Source organism: Dromaius novaehollandiae, chromosome 3, assembly GCF_036370855.1.
Source record: "Dromaius novaehollandiae isolate bDroNov1 chromosome 3, bDroNov1.hap1, whole genome shotgun sequence".
In the NCBI taxonomy this organism is placed as follows: Eukaryota; Metazoa; Chordata; class Aves; order Casuariiformes; family Dromaiidae; genus Dromaius; species Dromaius novaehollandiae.
The window spans coordinates 50,244,748-50,258,346 of record NC_088100.1 but is presented as its reverse complement, the minus strand read 5'-3'; the positions used below and the strand labels follow the sequence as shown (position 1 = coordinate 50,258,346).

Sequence of the window (13,599 nt, the reverse complement as noted above, 5' to 3'; positions counted from 1 at the left end):
ATCCTTTTAAAAATTCCTCTGGCTCCAAAGTCCTGTGGCAATGCTTAGGTTAATGATAAGTAATGCTAAAAAAACCTAGTACTGATTTTTAATTTGTTTCTGTATTGTGAGGTATAAGTAGCGATATTTCACCTACCCCTTCTATGCCATTGTTTCGTGCTTCTTTCCTATTATGACCCTTCATCCTTTAAAACCAAAGTCGCGTTCTTCTACATCTGCCTTTATATGGAAGCCTGCTCATGCTTCTAATCATTTTTCATACCTGTCTTTGTTACCTTTTTTTTTCTCTCACGCCTATGTGAGAAGGCAGTTTGTTTAGCTTACAGTCAGAGCCCAGAATCCCTGTTCAGGTGAGCAGGTCCACCTCCCCAGCAGCATGGACTTCTTATTTCAGAGTATTCTCTTGCTGGTCTCTATGTAGGGGATGCCATGCATCTTATGCTATGACAATGAGGTTTTTGGAGCCGGGACTGCCTTTCTGCACTGTTTGTACGGTCTCTGACCCTGAGGGGCTTAGTCATTGGTACAGGTTATTTAAGTAATATAAATAATTAACCATTAATCAGAATACCCCCAAGTCTAACTGAGCAAGTCAAACTCAGTGAGGTTTGGGGAGCTCAGAAGCTTGTAGGATTGACTCATTTCTGCTCTGAAGCCCCTTACCCAGTTAAGCAATAGTTCAGAAGAGGGTATGGGATTTGGATCATTATATGTGACATTTCTTGGGAGTTCTGAGGAAAGGGCCCAAGGGAAAAGCCTCCCCACTCCCTTGAGCAATGAGGTGACTCCCCTGGAAACCACTCCTTTTAGTGCCCTATTAGTATTCTGACATATCATTCATCCTATTAAAAATCATCCTGTCACCTGGGCCTTTACTAACTGTCATAGACATGGATGGTGCATTAACAGGTAATTCATTAGCTCTGCTCTATGCCAGCACTCTGAAGCTATTTCACAACTACTGAGGAAGAGTATGTTCTAGATGAAACAGAGCCTGTCCTAGAAACACAGAAAAAGATGCATGCACTTTTGTGCATATGGCATATGGGTCATGGCATTATTTTGCCTAGTGTAGTCCTGAGACCATATCAGATGCCTTTCTTCCGTTAGTAAGAAAAAGGTAGGGAAAGCAATGAAGCTAACAGGACTTTTTGTAAGGATTCCTGGAGAAAAAAGGTGCATGAAACTCTTCCAATTCCCTATTGGGAATCTCATTTCATGCATTAATTTTTTTTCTCCCCAAAGATAATGGTTGTTGGTGTTTAGTTAATTAATTCTAATAAAGTGAATTAATTGTAAAGCTAATTAGTTGTAATAAAGTCAATTTAATGCCATTGGTATTTAAAGCAGGAATACCATTAAATATACAGAAAATTTATAGCAGTTTTTACCATCCCAAAGAATTAAATAGGACCTACTGCATAAAGACCTATGTTCCCTCTGTGGTTTTATTAGAGCTGTGGAAATAACTGGGTTTTTTCTATTTACATTTGAAATGATAATTGTTTGGAGATAAAGAAATACTGCATTTGAGTTTATTTTTTAGCTTTCAAGTTGTTTTCTACATTAAATTTAGGTTATTTATAAATTCGTTTCTATACGATGTATTCAGCTGGAAATCTGTATATGCTTTTTTATTTGGTAAAAGGAAACTTCCTCAGTGAGGCATTCTATGTGCACAGATGCTTTAGAGAACACAGCAAACACAATTATATAAAAGTCTGATTTGGTATCAGCTGAAACTGGGGGAAATCTCACTGTTGATGGCAGTGGGGCCTCCCTAGCCAAAAGTACTACCTCAGCTCTCTAGCCATGACGGGCCGTAAATGGGGGAAGCAGCCTTCATCTCCTGCAACACAAACACAAAGCACACGCAAAAGAACAGTGGAGAATTTACATGGAAATTATGTGGGATTAACAGATCTAATCTAACAAACCTTCAACATATGCAAAGCATTTGTTGCTCAGGTAAGATCTCTCAGATTTGGGCCTGTTTCCTTTAAAACACATCCTGTTTTCCAGGGTCTGCATTTCTAGATGCAGACAGTGTTTTCTAAAGCACTGGTTAGCCATGCATAGCCCTGGAAGGGGCAGCCCCAGGTTTACCGACAGCAGAGGTAAATGTCAATCTGAAATGAGCTCTAGAGCTCATAACGCACAGCTGAGAAACCACTTTCCTGCTCCTTACCTAGGGGATGAGGAATACTGCTATGGGACCTGGCGTCTCACTAGCCATCATAAATAACTACACAGAGCAGGGGAAAAAAAAAAAAGCTTAATTTATTTCCATGAGTTAAGCACATACTTTAGGAATAAGTGAATCACTCTGTTGTTTCCTGTCTCCTACCAATAAAAGAAGACTTATTTTAACTATTATGCACGCTGGCCCACAACGGAGCACCTCGGTTTTTAAAAAGAACTTGGGTAACATTAACAAAGTCCACCGGCGCGCTGGCCCCAGGCTTGCCGGAGCGGCTGGAGCCAGCATGCCGTCGTCCGGGCTGGAATTCCCGGTGGAGAAGGGAGCCAAACGCCATGGCGGGACCTCGGCGGGACTGCTAGGTCACCAGTGTCAGCTGGAGCGCGCTGGCAGCGTGGCCTTGGGCAGGAGATTCAGCTGCTTCCTGCTCCTGCATCACTTATGCCTCCTCCCTGACAATATTTAGGGCCTGATTTCGTACTAAAGCACTTAACTCCCGTGAAACCTGCCTGCGCTACGGATTTAAGCACCCAGCCGGAGCCCTGGCGAGGAGCGCGGCCCCGGCTGCCCGCGCCCACGCCAGGCCGTGGCGGCCATCTTCTCCCCGGCGCCGCCGCCCGGCGCCCGCGGGGCGGGAGTGCCCCGGCGGGACGAGCAGCCGCCCGCGGCCCGGTTCCTCCGCCGCAGCCCGCGGGCGGGCGGGCCGGGGCCCCCGCGGCCGCCTGGGCCCGGGAGCGCGGGGCGCCACCTGCCCGGCCCGCGGCTGACACCTGGTGGCGACCAGGCAACATGCACGTCCTCGCCCGGCGTCGGGCCACGAGCGGCGGCGGCTTTCGGCGAGCCGGAGCCGCGATGAGCTTAATGTCGGGCGCAGCCCGCGCCGCCTCTGCCCGCTGCCCCGCGCTCCGCGGGCCGCGGAGGGCACCGGCGGGGTGGCTGCGACAGCTCCGGCAGGTGGCGCCGCAGCGCCGGCGCGGAGCGGGGCGGGCCGGGCCGCGGGGGTCGGCGGGCGGCGTCGCCGCTTTGTTGGCGGCTGCTGCGGCCGCAGCGGTGCCGCGGGAGGCGGGAGCCGGCCCGGCCCGGCTCGGCTGCTCGGAGGCGCGGGCGGAGCCAAGGTGGTGGTTGCGCCGGGGAGGGCGAGGGCGTGGCCCGGCGGCGAGTGGCGGGTTAGTGCCCGGTCGCGGCCCGGCCCGGCCCGGCCCGGCCCGGCTTTCGGCTGCAGCCCCCAGCGCCGGGCCGCAGGGAGCGGGCCGGGGAGGCCCCCAGCGCAGCCAGTTCCGGGAGAGGACTGCCCCGAGCTGGAAGCGGCGCCCCCCGGCATTCACGAAAAACCATCCCCATCCCAGTCTCCCGTTCAGCCCCAGCGCAGCTGAGAGGCCGTATTTCGCCTTGCGTCGTTCAGCAGCAGAAGCGGCACGTGGGGAAATGGCGCTTTGTATCAGCAGCCGCACGGAGTTGCGTTCAAGGCCCAGTTGTGCATGGCCATGTGTCCAAAACGCTGCCTTTCCCCCGCTTTGCTTTGGACCGCACCTTGCTGGCACCTCCGTGGCTGTCCCTACTGCAAGGCAGCCTGCAAGCTGCGGGGATTTCGGGTGCTGGTGTTAACCACAAAGACAGAAACTACCCGTCTTGTCCGGTTCAGAAAGCAGTGTTTGGCTTCTTGAGCAGAAAAATAACGTGCTTTGAACAAAAGAGCCACACTGGGGATTGGCTCTGCCATCTCTCTGCTGTCCTACTGAGAGCTGCCCATTTTTCTTTTTATCATTATTTAGGAGTATCTGTAACAACAAAACAAAAGATTTTTCTCTGCTGCGCTGTGCTGATAGCTTCAGCCTTGCCCTGGGTTTTGCATTTGGCGTGTGGGACCTCTTCGGGTTGCAGCGATGAGCAGAGCCCCCCGGCCCGGCCGGGCGAGCGGCAGCATCCCCCCGCGCAGCGGCCTGGCACACCAAGGGCACGTCACCAGCTCCAGCAACTGCCAGGCTCAGAGGCGAAGTTACAGCAGGGCCTCGTCTGACTTCGCTCATGCAGCGTTTCATTGAAGGGCTGTGCGCACATCAGAATGATGGAGCAGAGGCCGGTGTGTTGGCTCTGCAGGCTAATTAGTCTCCCAGACCTTCTGCTCCTCTGGAAGTCCCAGCCCTGCTGGGCAGGACGGGGCCGCGTGTTGCTCGCGTCGAGTGGCCAGGCTCCACATCTGCGGTGCCGGTATTTCGCTGGCCTGCAGGGCTCTCATTTGGCCTATAAACCGCCAACATCTGCTGGGGTTATGGTCGGCTTGTTGGCTGATTTCAGCTGGGATGGTGACCTGCTGCACGAGTCGATCAGTTCTGGAAGAGCAAACTGGATGCAGTGCGGAGGAGTTCGAGAAAGCAGGGAAAGCATTCAGCCAGTCAAAAATAAAAACAAGGTAAAAAAAAAAAGAGCTGTAGAAATAGTAAAATGCTGCAGCTTGATATCCTAGGCAAAGCACAAGCTTGTGATCCCAGTGTCCTTGGTGTTTCCCACACATTCTCTCCCTCGACGGCTAGATATTATTTTCTAATGCATGTTGACAATTGAGTGGGTTACTTTATCAACCCAATAAGATAAACAAAAATCTAGAGTCACTTAAGAGGAAGTAAATTATGAGAAGAAAATGTGCTTCACGCCTACACTGATAAAGTACCCTTAATTTGATTTAGTCAGGGAATAGTTTATTTTAAAGTGATATAATAGCAATTAATTCACAATAATAGCCCTGATCACAGTGACGTCTTCTGCTGTTAATGTGGAGGTCGTGCATCTCCGAGAACTGTCACCATAGTTCGGCAGGCTGAGGAATGAAACGTGTAAAATAAAAGACTAATTCTGTTCTCCATCACAGCAGTGTCAGCTTGAAGAATTCCACTGACCTTTCCATCTAGTTACTTTGGATTGACACAGACGTAAAGGGAGGCAGGACTGGATTGTCAGAGCCCTCAGCGTTCATGCTCGTTTCTTTAAAAATGAAGTCCCAACCGCTGCTCTGATCTGCCTCTCTCCTACAGTAGGGTAAGTCACAAATGATTCTGGAGAAGCCAGCGGATTTGTGATAGCCAAGAGCAGAATCTAGCCTTTCTTAAATGAAACATGCACAGTTCTTTCCATGTAAATTTAGTTAGATGCAGTAGTTTGGGTGAACAACTGCAGAAGAGAATTATCCCACTGGTTATTCTATATTCTCACTGAGCATTTATTTCCAGGGCAAGCAGGCAGCACATGCCGAGAAAGAGTGATGGAGCACAACTCAGTGAAAATAATATGTTAGGCCTGATCTGGACCCATTTCCACTGGCAAAACAGACTCTTTGTTCAGGAACTTAGTGCAGTTGGGATTATTCAACAAATGGAAGTGTTTTATAATGCAACCTTGTAAATTATGTAGGGATTTCAAAAATAAATACAAGGAGAGATACTATCTCTGTTCCTCAGCGCCTGGTAATTTGTTGTGAGCGTGAATGGTGGAAGAAGGATCTCTTTTCTTTTGGTCACATGCCCTGCCATTTTGGGGAAGTCACTCACCGGACCACATCGTGGAAAACATTTCATGAAGTCTCCCATTGGGTTTACATTCCTGAAGAAAGCCACAGCAACCCAGATTACAGCTCACATCAACCTGTTTCTTGAGTCAGTACTCATCCTGCTGGGCGAGTTTCTCAAGGGCACATATATGCCCATTCTCCTTAATTGCATATTAGTTGCATATATGAGTGCCTGATACCCTTGGGAGCCTTCAGAAAACCCTGCCAGGCTATCTGCAAATGGGTATCCCTCTGGGAAGAACCCCAGGAAACTGCACAGGAGCAAGGTGGGACGATGTCTATAAAAGTGAGTCTACTAACGGATGAATTTAGTGGGGAGTGAAAATCATGATTTTTTTAAATCAACCGTTTGAAGTCCTATAGCAGGGACAGAATTTTCTATTAAATTCTATGTGATGGAAAGGTTATCACTTTCTGTTGCATTCTCCTGGATTTTCCTGTAAGAGCTAACGTGTCTGACTGGTAGTGTATGGCTATCAGACACAAGGAAAATTATCTAATTTATAGCCAGTATTGAGCAAGCCACTAGCAGCAGAATAAAATAGTTCTCCATATGGTATCCTAAAGCTTCCAAAAGCTATAGTTAAAGAAAACAACAATGCTCATAGAGAAATTCTTCTGTTGTGTATTAAGTAAGGGGTTACAGCAACAAGGCTGGTAAAGACTCTCAAGAAGGAATGATGCCTGTGACTGTGTTATATGAATTTATAGCTTTTATGTACAGGATTACAAGTATTAGATGCATCTTTGTGCTAACAGGGCTCATGTTTTGAAGTACAAGGAAACTCTACAGTTAGTTACATTCTGTGGAGGCTTCAGGACACAGTTTGCCAAATGGAAAAACATTTGGAGGTTTGGAAAAATCTTGCACATAAATTACTAAAGGCACGAAGCGCCTGAAAGATGGATGAAATCAGAAGCCAAGGAAAAGCAGCGTGTGTGCCAAGGAACAAAAAAAACATGTAATGATTTCTTATAATGACTCTCCTGCAAAATGGAGAGCAAGCTTCCAGGGCATGTCATATTCTCATAAAAGCAGCTTGCCTGGGTGATGAGAAATACCCTGTAAGTGGTCAGACCAAGCCCCAATTTTTCATCCTTTCTGCACATAGCTCTCCATTGATTATGTTAAGTGCTACCCACTGGTTAAAAACACAGAAGGCTCATTGTCTCTGCCTGTGGCAAAGGCCAGCTACACACTTGTTAATATCCTGATTTACGACACCCTATGGAAGGAATAGAAAGTGGGCACATTACTGGCGGGGGAGAGAGCTGAAACTATTAAAACGGAGGGAGATCAGGAAGTTTGTGATAAAGAAAAGCCAGGCTCTCGTCTGACATGTAATCTCTCTTTTGGCTTTAAGTAAACCTGCTCCTTCGAGCCTATGCCATCAACAGGGTCTGGCTCAAGTTTCACCACTAAATCTGAGTCAACAATCTCTAATCTGGACACTGGGCTCAGGATCCAGGCTCAGGTTGCAGTTGGAAGCAGACAACAGGGACATGGGAGGGTGGGGGCTAGGGGGAGTGGGCAGAGGAGGAAAAAGACAATCTTTGTTTCTCGTCTGATTGTCCACACAAGGCTGAACTGGGGTCACGTGTTTTTTTTGTTTTTTTTTTTGTCATCTCTAAAATAAAAGTTTGCACCTCCCTGGCCTTGGAATTGCCTTCCTGACACTTACATTAAGTACAGAAGATATATGTCCAAGAATCAGGGGCATAAGTTTGTAGAGCAGCTCAGATTTGGAGTTCTTTTCATCTTTCTGACATGTGATACCGTGACATAAGCTGCCTGCAGTGGGGTTGCTATGCAGATATACAATTTCTGAAAAGTTACACCAGGAAAACTAAAACCTACCGATGGATTTAGCATTTCACAAAGAAGCAGGATAAAATGTGTAGCAGTTAGACTAAAAAGCTAAAAAAGGTGAATTAAACTTTCATGAAAACAATCTCCCTAAAAAAGGATCAATAAGTATAAAAGTATCTTGTTACATTCCTAGCCTTTGGGCTGCTGGCTTAATCCAGCTACTGTATATAATAAAGGAGACACTGTGTGTTTAATGGCAGGAACAGAAAGAAGGGGGAAATACTTGGGTACTATTCCCCCTAATTTCATCCTCTTCCCCCCACCTCTTTGTTGCTGCCTTGAAGTGATTTTATTTTGAAAAATAAAGACTAGAATAAAAAATATGTTGTCTGAGGCTTCAAGCCAAAAATGTGCCAGCACTTTCCCTTCCCACCCCCCACCCCCCCCAAACTCCTTAGGCCAAAAGCCTTAACAAAAGCTGTTTTCTGTTTGGAAGATCTCTGGGTCCTTCACTCTCTTTCCTAACCCATAACACAGGAAATGATTTTATAATTCGCATTATTAAGGAATTCGGCTCATGGCCCCCGCTCCCGCCCCGTTTTCTAGATGTCGACCGGCAATAAGCCTGTGGCCTGGCACCCTTCCTCTTCGACCCTTTTGTGTCAGCTCCTCTACCTGACCCTGCCTATAAATCATCTCGCTGGATCGCGCGTGCCGGCCGGCAGTAGCCAGCTTTCCCCGGCATCCAGAGGCACCTGGGCGCGTGAGCGCCTGCTAATGCTTGTGCTTAAAATCCTACCTGCGAGCTAAAAAGAGGGCTGTTCCCGCGTCCCCACCAAAGCGTGACGTTTCATGTGTATATTAATGCCTGTCAATGGGGTGTTGTTCCAAGGACCACACTCACAACTGGGAGGTAATAAGTCAGTTGTCCTTGGTCCTGCCCTGCACTCCCAAGGTGGTGTGGGTCCGTTGCTTTGCTTGTCCATGCCTCAGTTTCCTCTGAGGAAGCAGTTATAATCTCGCTGTAGCTGGAGCAAGTGTTGTATTCATTTCTGCCAGAATATATTCCTGCTTATTAACCCATTTCAGTTTAACTGAAGTCACAGAAACTCTTCCATTGAGGTCCAAGAATTGAAGACTGTGTCTCCTGAGGTGCTCCAGAAGGAGACTGCAGATAATATAAAGGCCTGGCAAAACCCAGCAGATGCCTAGCAGGCCTATTGGTGCAATCCTGCTGTCCTGACCCAGTCGGGTCTCCAATACTGACCAGCTCACACTGCTGGCGCTGTGGCCCCAGCTACCTCTGTGACCGCCTGCTCTTTCCTGCCTTCATCTGCGGAGTGCCCCATGGCAGCAAGGAGGACTGCAGGGATGAAACAAGCCTCTATCCTGGAAAGGCAGGGTGGCAGTGCTCTGCTGAGCATGTAGGTCCCCAGATGTCTCCCAGGACCCTCAGCCCTCTGACGGGGACCAGGCCCCCCATACAATGCCCAGGAAGAAGTGGCAGCATGAGGAAGGGTCTTCTGGAAGCTGCTGGGCAGGGCAAAGCCTCACAGAGAATTGGTGGGTAGGATTGAGGTGCTTATACAGAAAATTGTGTCTGCAAAAAAATAAGGCTTTTAGAGGTGCTTCCTCCGTACATTCTTGAAGTTGTCCTGATCCACCCTTTTGTTTCATAGCCTAGTGTCATAATAGCAAACGAGAGAGCCAAGCTGACTTTACTTCTCTGTGAGGGGAATGAAACCCATACAGGTCTCCCTTCCCAGTGCTCCTGAGTGACCAGACTGTCGCCTACTGAGGCTGGGAGCTCACATTCTCCATCCTTCCTATAAAATCTGTGCATGCCCTATGAAACCTGCGGCAGAAACCATTTGAACTACTGTTGGGCCAAAGAATGAGACTGGAAAGTGAGCTTCACTCTGTGTTTAGGGCCGTGAGCTGGCTGGGGGGAGGCTGTATCAGGCCTTTGCTTCAAAGATGGGCTCTGTAACAGATCAGTGCTTACTACAGCAGCTCTGCTCATTTTGGGAGCAGGAACAAATCTCCCTTTTCCGGGAGAGTGCCTCAAACACTAACCGGAGGGCTGTGCTCTTTCTCTGGCCCCATGGATGCTGGATTCATATCTTTCAACGAGAGGAGTGGAGAGTATTTCTCCTGCCCTTGTGGGCATAGCACGTGGTCTGTTGGGAAGGTCATTAAATCTCATCGATCCTGACCTGGGACATGGGAAGAGATGAGAGTCTCTCTCAACACCTTGTTTTGTATGAGTCTCTGTGGGTTTGAATTCTTCAGCTGGAGAATGGAGCTGAACCTGAGTCTCTCAGTCCCTCAGCAAGCAAGTCTAACCACAAAGCTTCTCTGGAAAAGAAGGCAACATTACTTCTTCCACAAACAGTTTTCTTTTACTAAATAGGTCCAGTGAGGTCTTTCAAAGAAAAAGTAGCTGTGCTGAGAGGGGGATTGGAAACACATTTCTGTCCTCAGTTTTCTTATTGGCTACTCATACCTGAGCTTTGCTTCTCAGTTTGGGCAGCGTCCCACCCGTAGTGCAGGCTGCTGGGATCCCACACCAAGCCCCGCGCAGGAAGCACGTGCAAGGCTGCTGCTTCTCCCACAAAACTCAGGTGCCTGGACATTTGATGTAGGGATGTGCAACTTTTAGGTGCTTACATCATTTGTTGGGAAGATCGCTGTCAATGTACCTGGCCACCTGTCTATCAGTCTTTTACATCCTTGGAAAACTATGTTTGTAAAGCAGCTTTCCTTCCCATAGCAAATTGAAAGCATAGTTTTATCCTTGCGCCCAAGATCTTGAGTCACATGTCCTCTCCTAACAGTAGTGCTTAACTTGGCTTAAGGAGCTAAATATTCCCAGGTCCTGGAGGGAAACAGGTGAAGTGGCTGGGACACTCGTTTGCTCTGGTAGATAGATAAAGATTTCGATACCAGGGAACAGCTTCAAGAAAAGAGACTGTTGGCAGCCTAAATTACTCGTTTTTTTTCCTAGTGGCTACATCAGTTCCTTGCAGTGGTGCAGAAGCCCACGTCCCCACAGGCCTTGGGTGTGGGATGAGGAGTGTCTGTGTGCAAAGAGGGCCTCCCTCCCCGTCGCCTCCGAGGGGCTGTGTTCCCACCCTCGTGGGAAACAAATGGGCAGGGGCCGTTGTTCAGCTGAGGTGGTCGCCCTTCTGGGTCCCTATTTTTCTGGCGTGTCCTATACTTCTTGGAAACTATTCCAGGGGTGCTCACCATAGCGTTGCATTTCTTTGTCCTGTGCCACGTAAATGGCAAGTAAAATGTATGTGAGCAAATATAAGGCTGCTCCGCCCATTTCAAGATACTTGACCAATTGTTACATTCGGTATGAAGCAGGTGAACTCAATTTCTCACACTCTCGTTCTCTTTCCCTCTCTCCGATGTGTGTGCGTGCGTGTGTGTGTGTGTGTGTAGATGAAGCCTAAATCCAATGTTCCTGTACTTACAGATCCGAAGGATGAAGCCAGGTTTGGGTGAGAGCAGAAAGCAAAGTAATTTAAGGGGCCATTTCTCCTCTGAGTTATACCTCAGTAAATCCAGAGTGATTCCAGTGGAATCAACCTGCAGCAGCATAAGCAAGTTTGTTCTGAGTTTGAGCACAACGTGTTTGTCATAGTTGTTATTAAATGATGCCTTTACATATTCCAGGCCTATTTTTAAAACAAAGGCAATGAGGTTAGGGCATCCAGTTCTATATATGGACACTCCAAATGGCACTGAAATGCCTCATGCATGTGTTTGGCTGCATGTTGATTTGAGTGTCCAAATATGGACCTCAGAATGGGATATCTCACTTGGATAAGCATCCTTGCAAATTTGGCGCACAGCGCTTATTTGAACAAAGCAAATTTATTTCTATCATTTAGCATGGAAAAAGCATGAAAGGCTTGCATTTTATGGGACTTTCTTATTCATGGAATTGGGCTAATCAAATACTGAAATGTGCAGTAGTTCTTCTGAAAAAAATAAAGCCCTCAAAACCATCTAAGACAACACAGGAGGTAATTAATGCAGAGTGTTTGCAGCACGCAGACCCCCTCTTATCACAAGGGCAAAATTCTTGCTGACAGCAAGAAATCGGTGCCAGCAGAAGGGACCTATGTGGCTCGATCACGGCAACCTCCCCCTCTGCCCTGAAGGCGTGAAGGGATGCACGCTGGGCCAAGTGCTTGGAGACTGGAGGCAAAGCCGCCTCTCTGCTCGTGAAGACATGCTCTGCATCCCAAAACTGCACATGTGCAATATTACTGGAGTGATTTCTGTCGCATACAGGGACCTTCCAGTGTATGTCCCAGCGCATCTGGATTTTCTTTGTCTGGCTCCTTGACAGTACGTTCTCCAGGAAAGAGTTTGGCTTGACTGCTGTGTCCTAGTGCATAATAAATAATGTCAGCAGTGAGTGAGTACCGTTCTGCAACCCTTCACTGGGTTCCCGTTAATTGCAAAGGACCTTATTATATCCTTTGTGTAATCCACTCATTTTGTTGGCATGGTACAAGGGATGGATTTGGCCTAAAAAATAAAGCAGGTTTCTTTTGCATAATGTATCATACCATTTGGTCTACATTTTGCTACACATTTATGTGTACTTGGAGATTTCTCCACAGACATGCAGCTGTAGATATTTTTAAAATAGCAAACAATGAGCTGATTCTACTGTCCAAATCAGTTGTTCAGATTTCAAATTTTGGGGTAACTTGTTGAGGGAACGTAATGCAGGCAAATTTTCAGGAAAGCTAAGGTAAGCCTGCGATCATTTGAAATGTGTGAAGCCAGCTTCAGCCTAAATCTCTTTCTCTACCTCTGCTGTCCTTATGATTTTTGACAAGCTGATTCCATTTCTGGAAAAAGCAGTTCATGAGAGAAAAAGATTTCTCTAAAGAGTCTGTTGTTTTTCAGAAGAGTGAAAATGTGTGCTAACAATTCTGGACCACTGACAAAAGCAAAATCAATACACACGGCCTTCATTTTACAGCCAAGTTCAGATGAATAAATAGAGATGCAGCAAGCTGTTTACTAGGGAGACAAGCTTTGCTCTACATGCCCTTCCAAGCAGGCATGCGTATGCTGTTGTTGTTTTCCTTACATGATCGGTTAATGAAATCAGTCAAAAAGTTACAGAGCTCACTGGACATTTCAAAACCCTCCATCAGCAGCGCTGGCCACGCTGGCCAAGAGCTGGGAAGCAAACGCTGTTGCGTGGTATAGCTCAGAGCCCAGGACCGGCGAATATACTGCTATTACAAAGTTTGGGGGCATTTGGGAGGAGTTATGTGCTTCAGAGAACCTGGGCTTGATTTCAGGGGGGAGGTCAGGCACAGAAAAACCACATCCTTATGAAAGGCACATCACACGGGCTTGACACGCAGGCCCCAAAGGCAGCACGGGCAAACCGCCCTCGCCCCAATCCCCTTGAAGTGAATGCAGCTCCAGCCAGCGCAAATGGAGCTCCCCTCTAAGATCAGGGCCTAACTCTGCTCCGCCATTTGTGGGTTGCCTCCTGCACCCCTTGGACACTGCAGGAGCTGAGAGATGATCGGAAAGGAGAGAATATACAAGGAACAGAGATCCAGCCTCCAAGAACACTTACACACACTTTTCCGAGACTCCGCATTGGCTTTTGTTTGATCTGTGACCAGTCAGGTAGAGGAATGAATAACTGCATGCACAGAAAGGAAAAAAAAATAAAACAACAGCACATTTAAGTGCATTTTTTTTCTTGGAGATTTATTTTCTTTTAATAAATCTGACACCAGTCAGGGAGAGAGAAAAGTGTTGTGAGCCCAGAAGGAAAGCAGAGCACACCGAGGGTGCTTCAAATGCTTGTTCTCTAGAATATGTTTCATCAGGATCTCTTTGAACTCTCTCCCTAGGCTCAGGAGTTGTTGGATTCCCCCCCTTTTTGTTTTTTTGGGTTTTTTTTTTTTTTTTTTTAAAAAGCGAGCTTGCTCGCCCGGTGTGTTTTCCAAGCTTTCACAGCTCTAATAAATA

General features: G+C 47.5%; 1 long non-coding RNA gene across 1 annotated transcript; it reads left to right on the top strand.

The window, feature by feature from the left end:
- The first annotated feature begins 3,424 nt into the window (after nucleotides 1-3,424).
- On the top strand, nucleotides 3,425-5,638 carry LOC135328017 (uncharacterized). Its single transcript, XR_010388743.1, has 2 exons — nucleotides 3,425-4,610; nucleotides 5,067-5,638. It is a non-coding gene; the product is annotated as an uncharacterized LOC135328017 (long non-coding RNA).
- Nucleotides 5,639-13,599: the final 7,961 nt, after the last annotated feature.